This window comes from Zonotrichia albicollis, chromosome 4 (genome assembly GCF_047830755.1).
Source record: "Zonotrichia albicollis isolate bZonAlb1 chromosome 4, bZonAlb1.hap1, whole genome shotgun sequence".
In the NCBI taxonomy this organism is placed as follows: Eukaryota; Metazoa; Chordata; class Aves; order Passeriformes; family Passerellidae; genus Zonotrichia; species Zonotrichia albicollis.
In genome coordinates, this window is record NC_133822.1 from 41,367,343 (window position 1) to 41,381,868 (window position 14,526).

The following is a 14,526-nucleotide window of genomic DNA, read 5'->3' on the forward strand; positions in this document are numbered from 1 at the left end:
ATTCGGTTGTTCTGATTTCTCTTTTTACTAGTACGTTGAATTTTTGCTTGTGCAATTACTGGCTGTATCTTCCCAGAGAAGTTCACTGAGCTCAGGCACAAGCATTACTTTATGATGAAATTAAACTTTTAAATATTTGCAGGTTACCCGGCTTTAGTCAAATACCATATTCCCATTTTAGGGGCACGATCAGAGAGGCAATGTGGAGACCACCAAAGGGTGTGGATGAAGACAATCTATTTGCTGGAAGAAGGAAGTCTAACCAGCCTGAATTGAGCTACCTTCCACCATTCAGTTTCAAGGTTAGGGAACATTATTTTGCTATTAGAGATGTGCCACAAGGGTCAGGAGAGAGCTGCAGTAAGTCTAGGGTAAAATGATGGTATCTGTTCTGACAGAAGTTAAAAGGAGAATAAGGGATCAAATCTGCTCTAAGCTGCCTCTGGCCAATGGAAAGGATTTCTGCAGAGCAGGGTCTATGGAAAACAGCCAGAGCAATCACTGGTCACCAAGAATACTGTACCAAAATCTGCTGTCTCTGCTGAGCTGTGCTGTGCAGAAGGACAGCTGACATTGCCTGTTTTATGGATATTTCCGTGAGAATGGGATCTGGAAAGTCTGTAAACTTTCTATAACCATACTTCAAACTTGCAAGTTCTACATCAATGTGTCTAGCCCTGCAAGTGTTTTGAGGCATGAAATGCAACTTAAGGTGCTGAAAGGCCACCCAGGGATGCTTCAGTTCTCATTTTGAATTTGAGGCTCCTGTACTACCCTCGAAGTCTGCTGCATCTTCCTCAATTTATTTATATTTTCCTTTTGGAAGGAACTAGAGTAAAGTAGATTAAAGGAAGTGCAAAAGCAGATTTGACTTCTTTAAACTACTTTATTTCCAGTTCCAAGGAGGAACCTGCAAGGCAGTGGTATGCATTAAACAAGTACTGAGGTGACAGCCTTATCCATTACAAGTCTCTACTTCTGGAATAAAAAAGGCATACTTTAGACTGCTTAGACTATATCCAATGTGGTTAAAGGGGAAAAAAATCCCCAAACAAAAATATAGAGACTATCATAGGCAGTTAACACACACTGGAAAATAGGATGAATGAAATGGAGCTGACAAAGTCTGATTCAAAACCAAGCATTTCATAACTGAGAAAGTGCATTGAGATCATTAATAACCCATAGCAGTCAGAAAGTACTGCAGCTCTAAATTGCATTAACATTTTCATTAGTTTTGTGATATCCAACATGTATTGAGGAAAGTGTAGAGACTTGGTGCAGGCAATTTATGTGTTGTTTTTTGGACATTCAGACGCTAATTTTTGGATAGTAATTGATTGCAGAATGTTTGTATTCTTTTTTAAATCAAGGTGCATCACTGTCCATAATAACCTTTATGTTACTCTTCATTAGGAGAGTACTAAATAAGTTACTTTTGCCTTCTGAAAGAAAAAATTACTTTCAAAATGTAAATTCTCATCTATAATTTAGTTGTGTCAGGTACTTTCTCTACAAATATGCATTTAAAGTGTTTTATATATTTCAGACATGCATAAAGCATGTAATTGCAAGTATACTAAAACTGGTAAATGTCATATTCAGAATACCCTAATGTTTTTAGATGCCTTTTTCTGTTATTTAGGGCTTTTTTTCTGTGAAAGCCTAAAACTGACAGAATTCTTCTGTCTTCACTGTAAAGGATAAACACTTTCAGTACTCACTTTGCATTAATATAAGATTAATTATTAATGATTAAAGATTATATTCAGCTTAATTTCTGTCACTTATTTAATATTCGGTCAAACGGGGTGAATTCACCTCCACTCAAGAGAAAAGAATAAGTTTTAGATTGAAAAGGAAGAATGAGAATGATTTTTGTCAGACAGTCAGTCTTAGTCAGTCATGTTGGTAATGGTAGCAATTCATCTCCTGTCAATTAATTCTATAAATACACTAATACTCCCAAGTTTTTGAGATTCCAGTTAGAATGGGAGATGCATTACTTCTGTCATGTGTACAGTAAACTGTTTCAGAGAGATGGATAATTTCTTGGTTCAAAGTTCAACACTGGAAAATTAGAAATGTCCTGCTACTTTTGCTTTCACTGGCAGATGTGATAATTTTCGTTTCTATCAACAAGTCATTTCATGGTTATTAAAATAAGAATTAATCAGTGTCAAACATCATTTATCTGTATTTTGAGATTTGGTGACAAAAAGAGCATACTGATTTAGTGCAATTCTGAAAGTCTTTTATAATCATGACAACTAAATTTAACATGATGAATCATTATCAGGGAAGAAAATTTTCTCATGTGGTTTAGAGTTCACTGGACATTCATGTTATAAACTGTGTACTTACAGACCACACCATTTTAACTTCCAATGAGCAAATCCTGAGATGGCAGATCACCTGTATTTGCATGTATCCACACTGGGGCAAGGCCAATAAAAAAAGTGCTGGAACCTCTGCAGGTCAGGAATCAGTGTGAAATGCAATGAACAGCTCTCCTGCAATGCCAGTTACAGATTCCATATTGCTTCAGCTCCAAGCCTATGTGTAAAAGCTGATCGATGGTGAATCCAGCTCGAGTGATCCTCTTTATTGTCCACAGTGAAAACCATGAATCATGAAGTCATCCATCACCAGTGGCTATCCATCATTCCAACCTCAGAATTACTGTGGGAAGATAACAGAGGTGTAATGCCAAAGGGTCTCTCAGTCAAGAATGACAAGACATTTAAAGTGTCATCATTTATATAACAGTCATGAAGAAACTCTATAGAAGAGGGTAAAGTGTGTGTGTGAAGGGGGGGTGAGGGGGGAAGAGCTTTGTTCCAGGTGTATTTGTGTAATAGAAATATGCCAACAGTTTTCTAGCTAGCTCCCCTCTCTATCACTACTCTTGTCTTGCTCTGTCCTAAAAGACCTGAGGTTTTAAACAGAAGGTGCTTGAAATTCACATGCTTAACATTTAGATTCACAATTCTTGGGCTGGTTCTTAGCCCAGGACCTGGTGTTCCTACAGGCAAAGAATCTCAACTTTTGCCCACAGGAAAGAAAAAGCTCTCTTGATAAAACAACCAAGAGATTTTTTAAGAAAATGACCTATTTTTGTCAGTTCTAAATACAAAAAAAAAATAATTTGAGGAAAGTTCAGAGTAGCATATCTTGATCTCTCAAAACTGAGAGTTCATTTTTTTTTCTCATAAGAAATAACATTTTAAAGAAATATAACTTAATTTGTGCTGAGAGTTAAAAGTTTGAATCAAAACACAATGCTTTGAAATTACTAAAGCAGTTATTTAACTTTGACCTGAAATTCATGGTTTACATTTTTGATTTGAGGAATTTTTTCCCTCTTTTGCCATGATATTTTCTCCTCAGCTTTGCTCTTTGATCATGAGTTGAAAACTTGAGCAGCAGTTTTGGAAAACCTTCACTCAACATTCATGTGATGACAGTTTCTTGAACATGAGTGGTGATGCTGAGTAAGAGTAAATGAAAGATCTGTATAAATTACTTTTCAGCAACCATGAATCATGTTAGTGTTTGTGCAACTATCCATGGTTTTGGCAATGAAATGCAAGCCTGTATCTAATAAATCCAGTGAAGACTTTAATCTTTCCTGATGAAATGCCAGTCAGTCATATCAAATGGGATAGTGGACAGTCATCAAATGAAAACTAATGTGCAGTATGATCTGGAATAAGGTGATCAACTTCATTTTAATCTGTGATATCCATGAGTTAAACACCTCTATGACCTCTTCTGAGTGTAGAAAGGGTACTTCTGCAAGCATAGATATCAAACACCAGCACTTAGAAAATACAGATTAGGCAGTAAAGTAATAGTCTAGCTGAGTTCTTCTCTACTTACTGGGCTTGATTTCCAATACAATAAAGCATTATTTGCTCCTGTAACCCTCAGAATAGCTATTTGATTTAATTTTTAATCTTCACAGGAGTTGATATGAAAGCAGATCAGAGCTTGAAGGAAGCTTTTACCTGATTCTAATGGGATGCTGATCAAGGATCTGATAGACCTTTTAACTTCTGTCTTTTTGCATTAACTATATGCTGAAATTTGAAAGGCAAACACTCTGTTGAAGAAAATACTAGTACACAAATATTTCTTCCCTCCTACAGAAAGCCAAATTTCTACACAATATGTACATGCATTAAGGTCTCAGAAAACAGGAAAAATAAGCAAGTGAGTAGATAATGAGAAACCTCTGTACTGTTTTGAGGTGACCACCTTTAAAAAAGCAAACCTTTGAGCAAAAGGTGCTAATTATTTCCTTTGGAAAACACCTGTATCAATCATATCCATTAAGTTGATAATGTGAAGTGTAAAAGGCAGAGTGCTATCAAGGTTTGACATTTTGACAAATTCTTCTTTTTCACTTTTAGAGGGTTTTGCTATTCCACTTAGGACAATAAAATAATCCATTATGGAATGCTTAATTCTGCTCTATTTTGCAAATAGTACCATGAAAGAAACGTGTACAAATTCTAGAGACAAGGGGAAGTTTTTAGTGTTAAACTCAGCTGTGAATGAACCATGGCAGTTTGAGTTTAAATCTGAGTTTTGCATTATCTGCAGAAAAACTTCAACAGACCAGTTAAAATAAGTAGAGATTAAAGTTGTGTAGAGTGGTGGCACTTTAAATTATGTTGACTTTCAAGTTTTAAAGAAATTCTTTGCAGAAAAAAATGCTCAAGTTAGGATGTTAGTGACAGATGCGCCCGATCTCACAGGAAGTCTACAGAACATTAACATTTTTTATTGCATTTGGACTGTCACAGTGAGATGACAGATCAATATTTCAACTCAGATTTTTTTATCTGGTGCAAGGCGTTCTAAAGTCAGATTTAACACATCACCAAAGCATCACTTCACGTTCATGGCCCTGTGACATTTGTGGCTCTGTGAAAGGCCAGTAAATGGTCTGCAAAACATTTAAGTCTTACTCACCATCTCTAAATAGATCTTAAATGAGACCTCTGTCTTTGCTAGGTCTCAAATTAGTCCTTGGTTACTGAGAGAAATTTGCTTCCCTGTGTGTGCAGATCACATGCTAGGAGGAAGGACAGCAGTGTGAACAGATCTGGCAATCCTTGCCAGACACGTGCTGGACACAGGCTTCTCTTCAGGCAGGACTGTGCTTCAAGGCAGAACACCTATCCTTTCATAACAACACACAGCTTTTGTTCACAACCATGAATACGGCATTTCCAGCTTACAGTGCCACTGGCACACAAGGAAAAGGTCAAAGAAGGAAAATTAAATGTTTCTGTTACTTTTGTGGTTCATGTTTGTTGTAGGTGCCTGATGCTTTGTTCCCATAGCGTATGAAGGAGCCCTTTAAAATCAGGAGGAATTAGTCCAACCATCTGCCCATGCCTGAAATTTCACCTCTTGAAAAGACTTGAGTCAAGCAGCTGGGGCCACGGGAAGCCCAAGCTTAGAACCCCAATCTCAGCAGACACAGCAGCACTGCAGAATGGCCAGTTTATCCTGAGTGTGAAAAAGAAAACAGATGGTATGAAAAATGAGGTAAACATACAGAGGTACCAGAATTAAGAAAAACAGATCATATGAAAGACAACAGAAGAAAAAGGCTCATGGGTAGAATAACACTGCAGTCTTAAAGGACAACATATTAAGAGAATTCAGTAAAAGATTCCCCAGGGACAGAGAAATGTCACACCTGAGATGCAATAATCATTCCAGACATGTGGAGACTCAAAAGTGGTCAGAAGTGGTGCAGGGGATCTTGGATGATTTGAAGAAACCCATGATATCCTGGGGCTGCAAGAAGTGCTAGTAGATTATTGTCTTCTAATTTTATTTGCCTGAACTAAAAATAAAATGTAATAAGGAAGCAATTTTAAGGTGTGCTTAAAATAATACTGTCAACTCTTACATCCATGTGAAAAAGTAATTACTATTACCAAATACCTACAAGTACTGGAAGCCAAGTTTACTACAAGAGTAGTTCCTGTAATATTTAGGGTTTTGACATGTTTTGCATTATTAGTTTCACTATGTTCCCCTTTCCTTTAAAAAAGTTTATTTCCCTTGTTTACAGTGGATTTTTTTTAAAGTACACTTATTAATAGTCTTTTTTTTTTTTTCACTTTTAAATAATATTGCTAGAAGGATTTATAAAACCCTGAACCTATTTTAGGAACTGCATAATACCTTGTTTCAATTGATTATGTCCATGGAAATTAGTGTGAAATCCCCCAGAAAGGACATCTTATTTCATTCCTGTGGTGAACTACATGTATTTCTGTAATAAGGAAAAACAATGATTGTGTTAACTTTTATCTGACTTTAACGAATAACTCAATTTTTCTGATAAGTTTTTCTATTGGTATCTACATACATAATTTCATCTATGTTACTTTCTATCTTTGTTCAACAACAATTCACATTAAATAAAAAGGATTTTTTATTCTAATGTAAAATATATGCCTACTTCTCTGTGTGCACACTAAAGACTTCTGTTATAAGATAAGGAAAAAAGTAAATTTTAAATGTCATGATCAAAATATTATTGGACTAACATCTTTAGATGAAGTCTCAAGATACACATTGATTTACACAGGAATGAGGAGAATAAATAACCAATTAATTTCAAAGAGCAAAAATTTCAACAATGACAAATAAGTCAATGACAAAAGATTTAAAAAATATATAAAAAATTATTAAAAACTATTTCAATTTGGGAATGAATGGTAAAAAATTTACTTTGGATTTCAGATAAACTGGAGCCTGGGACAATTCTACCTGAAGTTTCCCAGGACAGGATCTGGAGCAGAATCCTCCAAACTGTTTAATGCCAGGCAATGACATTAGAAACGTCGAACAGTTAGAGGAAAAAATGGCAGTCAAAGCAAGCCATGAACACTTTGCCAGGTGACTGGACCACTTTTCTCCACAAAGGGTGGGAGTTGAACTGGAGTTTTACTATTCATTTGCATTGTGACGACTTTCATTGGCCTAATGAATTAGATTGCTGCAGCCTCATTGCCTTTATTAGGGACATGAACATTATGAACATGTAAAAGATAGGTCATTTAGTGGTTAAGCAAACATTTAAATTTCCCCTCTCACTTTAGGGTGTCTTTGCCATTGTTTTCTCAAATTTTCCACAGCAGCCAAAAGTAGGACAGAAGTTTGACAAAGCTCTTCTAGCCACTGTACTGTGAAATCAGTGAGGACATTTGTTTGTACATGCCAAACCCCAGATAAGCATGTGCAAGTATGTAATTACATCTTAACCTGGCTGGTTAAATATCTGCTTTTCCAGATAAAAATTTCCAATCTTAAGTTCTGTGAAATTCAGCCAGGAAACAAAATCTGTGATAACTAAAAGGCTTCATTTGATCACTGTTAACACAGCTTAAAACATTCTGTCATATGAGGCTGAGATGTCTTTCAATTTGATTTTCTCATCTATGTTCATTACCTTTTAGGGCATCACTGTTCAAAATACATTATCTTCCTATGTAAGGAGCTGAATTCACACTTTCTTCACATATTATTTGCTATTAAAGTGGAAAGAGAAAAGAAGACAAATGAAAATTTCTCCTCAATCTCATGAAGCTGAATTTTGTACCTACTTGACAGCTAAACATTTTTTATTCTACCAAGTTCTGTACAGGAGTTTTGGGCATCTCTCTTCCCATCTTTTCTGAGATAAATGAAGATTTCAGTCAGTTATTCTTGACTCCTTTTCAAGCCACCTGATCTACAGGCTCTGAGCAGCCCTAGTTACAGCCACAAAAATCTCTTCCCTAGAAGCAGCACTGACTGAATTGAGGATGGTTGCTAAAATAATGTGTTCTTCTCTTTGAGCCATGAAGAAGGAGCACAAAAATATGGACCATAGACGGGACATTGTACTACACCAAAGTCCTCCTTAGAAAAAGCTCTGTGGTAGTAGGCCATCCTGGTAAGTCTTCCTCTTCATCTGGTCTATATTCACCATATATGCACCCCCTACCTTTTTTATCTTCAGAGTTATTAAATGATGTGGTGATCTCCAGATCCACAAAACAGTAAATGATTTCTTAAAATTATTTTATCTGGTTAAAGATAGAAGTTTTTATTTAGAGTTCTTGGTCACTGATATAGAGTATTTCAGTGGAACGTCTGATAATACAATGAAAGAAGAAGCTGTTCCCAGAAAAGTGAATATATTAATTTACCTTTGTTTTCATCACCTCTGTTTATTAATGAATGAGGTTTCTCAGCATCTCTAGTTCAGTTTTCTTACAGCAGTCACTGTGACTTACTGCCTTCCCTGCTTTTCTGCTGAAGTGACTGAGATGTGCATCACATCTTGTGGACTGGTGACCTTCAACTCTGGCTCCAAGCTGGACTAGGTGTGCTTTGCTTTACTTTCCCCCACAGTCCAAATGTCTCTTCAGTTCAGATAGCACTACTGCTTTCTTTCCTTCATGCTCTGCCTTTTTTTTTTTCAGAGGAAAATTCTGTGTGCCAGTGGATGGTACACACTCTGATTTTACCTTCACAATGCTGGCTGGAGTGTGTGCCAGGTCAGGGCGGTGGGGACCACAATATACAGCACACCTACACCACAGTGTTACTGCCGGAGGCACCTGTTCTGGTTCTCATAATTATAAACACATTAGTTGCCTTCATCAAGAGGCCAATTAATGGCTGAATCATCTGTTATTCTGAGATCAACATGTCACTTTTCACATTCTGCTGGTCTAAGTTTCATATGGAAGCATTAGTGGTAAGTATTGCTAATAAACCCCCCTCTTTAATTTGTGTCCCAATGCTCTCCAAGTAAAACAGAAGGCAGTGATGCACATATAGGAGAAGAGTTTGCTTAAGCTGACTAAAATCACTGGAGATATGAACCCTCACAGGCAAACTCAGTGCTTGTCAGTTTGCATTACCTTCTGATCTGAGAACACCAGAAATAACACTGATATGCTCTTTCTACAGTCTCAGCCAGCTGAGTTTTCAGCAGCCCATATATGCCTTGCCATGAGTTTGGACACAGATGAGCAAACTTGTTTGTCCTTCCCCTTGCTGTTGTCACACACAATCAGGTCCTTTGAAAATTCACTTGTCGAAAGCAATCAGCTTCTGCTGCACATATGAAGGTCTGCTACTCAGTTATGTACTGTCTTTAGTTTCCTCATTTGTCTAGAGGAAACTCCAGGTACATTCACCAGTTTTTGTGTTGCCTTTTACACCCCTACACTAGCAAGAAAGGATTGATCCAGGTTTAATGCTAGCACAGCGCTGGCAGGAGTCCCTGCCCACTGATGGTCTACCAGGGGAAAGCACCTGCAGCTGCACAGAGCCGCCAAATCTGCCTGTGCAGACAGATACACACACTGGCCACCAGTGCCAACTCAGAAAAAAAAAAAAAACCTAAGCCTTCAAAAGCTACAAGATCTAAAGCAGAGAGGTAAAATGCATATTCAAAGTCTCCTAGAATTTTTTACATTGGCTAAGACCCTTCAAGTCTTCAAGTCCAGCCATCCAGCCATTAACCAAGTACTGCCAAGCCCACCACTAAACCACATTCCTACGCATCAAATGCACACATCTTCTGAATACCTCTGGGGATGGTGACTCCACCACTTCTCTGGGCAGCCGGTTCCTGTGCTTAACAACCTTTTTGGTGAAGATTTTTTTTCTTTATATGTATATACCTAAGTTTTACCTGGATCCTGTTGAGGTTGTTTCCCTTTATCCTCTCACTTGTTACCTGGGGGAGGAGACTGACCCCCACCTGGCTACAGTCTCCTTTCAGGAACCTGTAGAGGGTGATAACATCCCTCTTGAGCCTTCTTTTCCCCAGGTCAAATAACCCAGCTCCCTCAGCCACTCCTCATACAACTGTTCTGTAGACCCTTCACTAACTTCTTCTAGGTATTATTTTCAGCAGATTTCCAGCGGTGCTCTGGCAGGGTAGGGGCTAAACCTGGCTTTGGGCTGAAAACAGCTCAATCAGCAAAATAGTCACTTCTCATGCAGTGGAGAAGTGTAGTTTAAAGCAGTTTATGTCACACTTCTTGCCCTTTGCCTGCCTTGTAGCTGGTCTGCTATCTCTCAGACTTGTAATTAGATGTAAATTAAAACCTCTGGAGTAGCATGTTCTTCTCTCTACTCTTCATCTACACAAAAATTGTTGATGCTGAGTTCAGTTTTTGATATATTTTGGTAATCAAGGCTAAGGTATTTTCCTGGGCATGTAAACATTGATATACCTCGGCCATCAGCAGCTATGCCAGGGCACTGCCTTGCCTGGCACCTGTGTCTGCACTGTGCATCCCTTCAAACACCCTGGTTTTCTCCCCAGCACCTCTTTACTGGCACAGAGTATTTTCTCTCAGCTACTCCTGATAATTCTCACAGGAAAACAGTCACTGATATAAATTTTACTGCGAAATATGTGTTCTATAAATAGCTGGAGTTTGCTTCTGTGATATTTTCATTTTATAAACTAAAATATGAGGCTTTCTTGACATGTATATCTCAATGGTTACTAGCTAACTAAGGATTTGGTGGCTAGTGGATCAGAATTGCTAAATGTCATTGATTATCATTAATCATGTCATTTGCTATTAAGTCAGAACAAAAACCAAATATATAAAAATATTTTTCCTTGTCATATACTCAAGGAATTGCAAGAGGATTAATTGAGGCCTTTGAAAGCAACCTAGGTAATTTTGTGGTCTATTGTACATTTTAAAGCTCCAAAGAAATGCAAAGCAAAATGAAACATCTGGCAGCCTGAATTAACAATAGATGCAAGTTCTGAATAAGCAGAACTGGAAGAAACAAATAGAATTTCTTTATTGTAGCAAACCTTTTCAGTTTATCCTCTGTAATGGGTTTTTCATTATCTGATATTCATTCTCCTTATTCCTTTGATCAGGCTGTCCCTTCTATCACCACAATTTTGTGAATAATGTCAGATCCCATATTTAATCCAGCTTCTCAAATTGTTATGGGAGTGTGACTGAACTTTTCCACCATGGAAAAAGAATAAAAGTAAATTGTTCACTGTTGGTCTTTCAGTCCTGTTAATGGACTAGAGTGATGGCATTCTGTGGCACTAACAAATGCTCTAAGGATTCTTTTCAAAAAGAAAAATAAATGCATCTGTCAGGTAATTAATTCATGTACTGTAGGCTATGCTGTTATGCAGAATTTTTAGTCCCTGTCTTGACTTTCTGATTTTGCTCATCAGCTCAGCTCCATCTGCTCTAAACAGTTCCCTGGCCCTGTTGATTTGCTCCCAAAAGTGAAGAGGCAATGAGTTACTGGCACCTGAGAAAACAAGGATTGATTGCCACAAAGGATTTAAACTTGAGAAAATAAGAAGCACCTTTCAATCTATATCAGTGATTCAAGTAGCCCAGTACACTGTCATCAAACCGTATTTCTACTTCTGGATTGACACTTAGAAAGGGGTAAAAGTGGAGCTTGTGTGTATCTACTCTCCAAAGAATGAAGAATGATGAGAAAAAAGAGAAATAGAAGTTTTTTCTTTCTTATACTAATGTCTTTTGCAGAATCAATATGTGGTATTCTCAAGGAGCCCGTCCACATGCATGGAAGGGGTTGACAGCTTCCATTCCAGAATCTGATGTACAATATTTGAGAAATAGAAATTGAAAAACATGCTTTTAGTCAAGACAAAGGAATGAAAGTGTATTCCTTGCAGCCTGGTTATCTACATGCAGATATTAGTTTGTTATAAATTACATGAGTTCTAAAACTGAAATACTAGCAATTATCTGGGTTTTCTTCATAGACTTAAATAGACAGACAGACAGATGGACTTCTGATCTTTCCCACACCTCAGTCCAGGAGTCACAACTGACAATAGCCTCACAATGCAAGTGATATCTCCTTTGAATTACCACTGTATTATATACGGAAAAAAAAAAAAAAAAGGAAAGTATGATTGTACTATTTCTTTACACTGCAGGAATGTTGTGAATATATGCTGCTTACTTTTTCCTGAGTAATCTCTTAGAAAAAGTGGTGTTTGTGGTGCCCCAGGAGCCAAAAACTGTGCAGGCACAATGGTGCAGGCCCAAGCAGAAGCCAATGCTCCAGTGCAGTGCACAGTCAATGGCACCCTGAGTCTGGGCATGCATTTCCAGCAGGGACTGTTGTCATGGAAGGCACGAGCCCCTGACATGCCTCCCACTTCACAGCAGAGATGTGACAGCACTGGCGTTGAGTTGCTGGGTGAGAACAAGTCAATTCTTTCACATTTTTAATGTCTATAAACTGAGGAGTCCTGAAAATTTGCCTACCTGTTTCAGTTTAACAGAAAAAAATCATTCTGTGTAGACATGCATTTCAATTTCAGATACACAGAATTTTTTTTCATCTCACAAATACTATATGCATAATACATGACTATTCAAGGCACTTCTACTAGGAGAGCATAATTTAGAAACAGTGTCTTATCAGGTGGAGGTACAGTAGTGCATATTTGATGACATTTCTGATTGCCAAAATGGTTTCATCTTCGTTTGATATTAATTGGATGCAGTTTTCATTGTCTTAACTCAATTTTTCTTTTACTTGGAAGAAAGATTCTGGATGCAGATTTATTTGTAGGTGTGTCCTTTTTACAAGAAAAATGTCTAAATTCTTTTTTACTTTGGGGAAAAAAAATAAAAAAGAAAAAATCATACCCAGTCTTCCTTCTTGGTTTCTAAATGCAAAAGCATCCATGAGGACATTAGAAAAAGCAGCTGCACCTAATGTGATGCATTGCAAGCCATCCTTGTATCCTGAGGCCAGGAGCTGCCTTGCTGAATATGCTTGTAATCATATAAACTCCAGGTGCCTTTTTCAATCATACACAGGAGTACTTGGGGGTAGACATAAAGTCCTCAGGATTCATTTAGAAACACCTCATAGCAAACCACTCAAGATCTAGCATGACTCAGTGTCTGGGAGGTGTCATTCTACCCTGTTCTCCAGACTGAACCTGAGCAGTGTGTTGCAGCAGCTGATTCATTTCATTTAAGCATACAGTCATGTTAAGGAATCCTGCTCAAATATGCAGTGTGTAAAGTTTGATTAATTCAAGATGTTTGAATTTAGACACTCTGGTAGCTGTAGTAGCCCTGTAATTAGGATCACACAGGCTCTAATTTGTCTTTGATTAACTAGGTACTCAATTAAAAAGTCCCATGAATATGCGCATGGAAAAAAATCACACACTTTTTCCTTATCTAGATATTTCTAATCACATAAAATATACAACTTAATTGTTGTGTTATCCTAATATATTTTTTCTTCCATATTCTTCATAAAATATTTTTATAAAATCACAGAATTATGGCATCAGGAAAGTTCCTGTAAAAATAACAAATGGTCATATTTCCTGACGAGCAGGCATGAGTGTTTAAATCACAGCAGATCCTCATCAAACTTGCACTGTTGATAATTAGAGGATATTTCAGTTGATCTAATAATTTTTCTTTTCTTCAAAATTGGTGCAAATATGGCTGGTAGGGTGTATCACACTACTGATGCATTCAGAATTGTAGTTTGCCTCACCCCATGCTCCTTGTGACTCAAGCCAGGCTGTCCATGCAGATTAAGAGCCTGCAAATTTGGAGCATCTGAGTTTGGAGGCCCTGGACAAAAAATGCAGACAGAGGAGGAACAACCAATGCATTCAACAATATCTGTCTGTGCAAAAGATTTTGGGAATTAATGCACCATTGCAAGGGACATGTGAATTGATGCAATGTGTCGGACTCATTTTCCAAAAACCCATTAGAAAAAAATCAATCTCTGAACCATGCACAGATTTTTGCAGTACTAAAGTAGTGTGTGAAAACAGCTTTTGTAGCTGTTGATTTTACTGAAGCATAATTTTGCCACAAAACTCAAAGTGCAGAATCATGAACCTCAGATTTTGGGATCCAAGTCACAAAAAACACCTCTTTGAACACTGAACATGAGACGTATCAGCTGTGAAAGTAAAATATTTCAGACAGCCTTATAAAATAAGATCCAATTACTGCTCTCATACGTGGTTAGGGTAGCACAAATTCTTTCTTTCTGTTATAACATTAATAAGTGAGCTCAATGACTTGTTACTCTATCACAGACATTTGTTAAACCCTTCCTTCTCTGTACCCTGTCTACATTTCTTGCCTTTATGGAAGATACTTATCTTCCATAATTTAGTGCTGAAATCATGACAAATTAAGGACACAGACAAGACCAGATACATAAATACAGTCATAGCTTGTACTGTAGTAACTTGAAAATTAGGGTCTCAGGAGCAGAAAGAAGTTGTTTCTCATGTTCTGTCTGCAGAAATATTTGCCTAATTTTCTAACTTCTATTCCTACTTTCAGGCACGTCTTTACACATGGTGATTTCTGCTTAAAATGTCAGGGTGCTTTTCCTTCTCTTTGGATTGAAGGAGTTCAACACGGGTAGTATTCTCTGTCACCTCAGAGATTAAAAAATCAA

The 14,526-nt window shown here is 37.4% G+C and overlaps 1 long non-coding RNA gene across 1 annotated transcript; it reads left to right on the forward strand.

The window, feature by feature from the left end:
• Positions 1–7,494: 7,494 nt before the first annotated feature.
• Positions 7,495–12,787, forward strand: LOC141728840 (uncharacterized). Its single transcript, XR_012580058.1, has 3 exons — positions 7,495–7,969; positions 8,285–8,779; positions 11,258–12,787. It is a non-coding gene; the product is annotated as an uncharacterized LOC141728840 (long non-coding RNA).
• Positions 12,788–14,526: the final 1,739 nt, after the last annotated feature.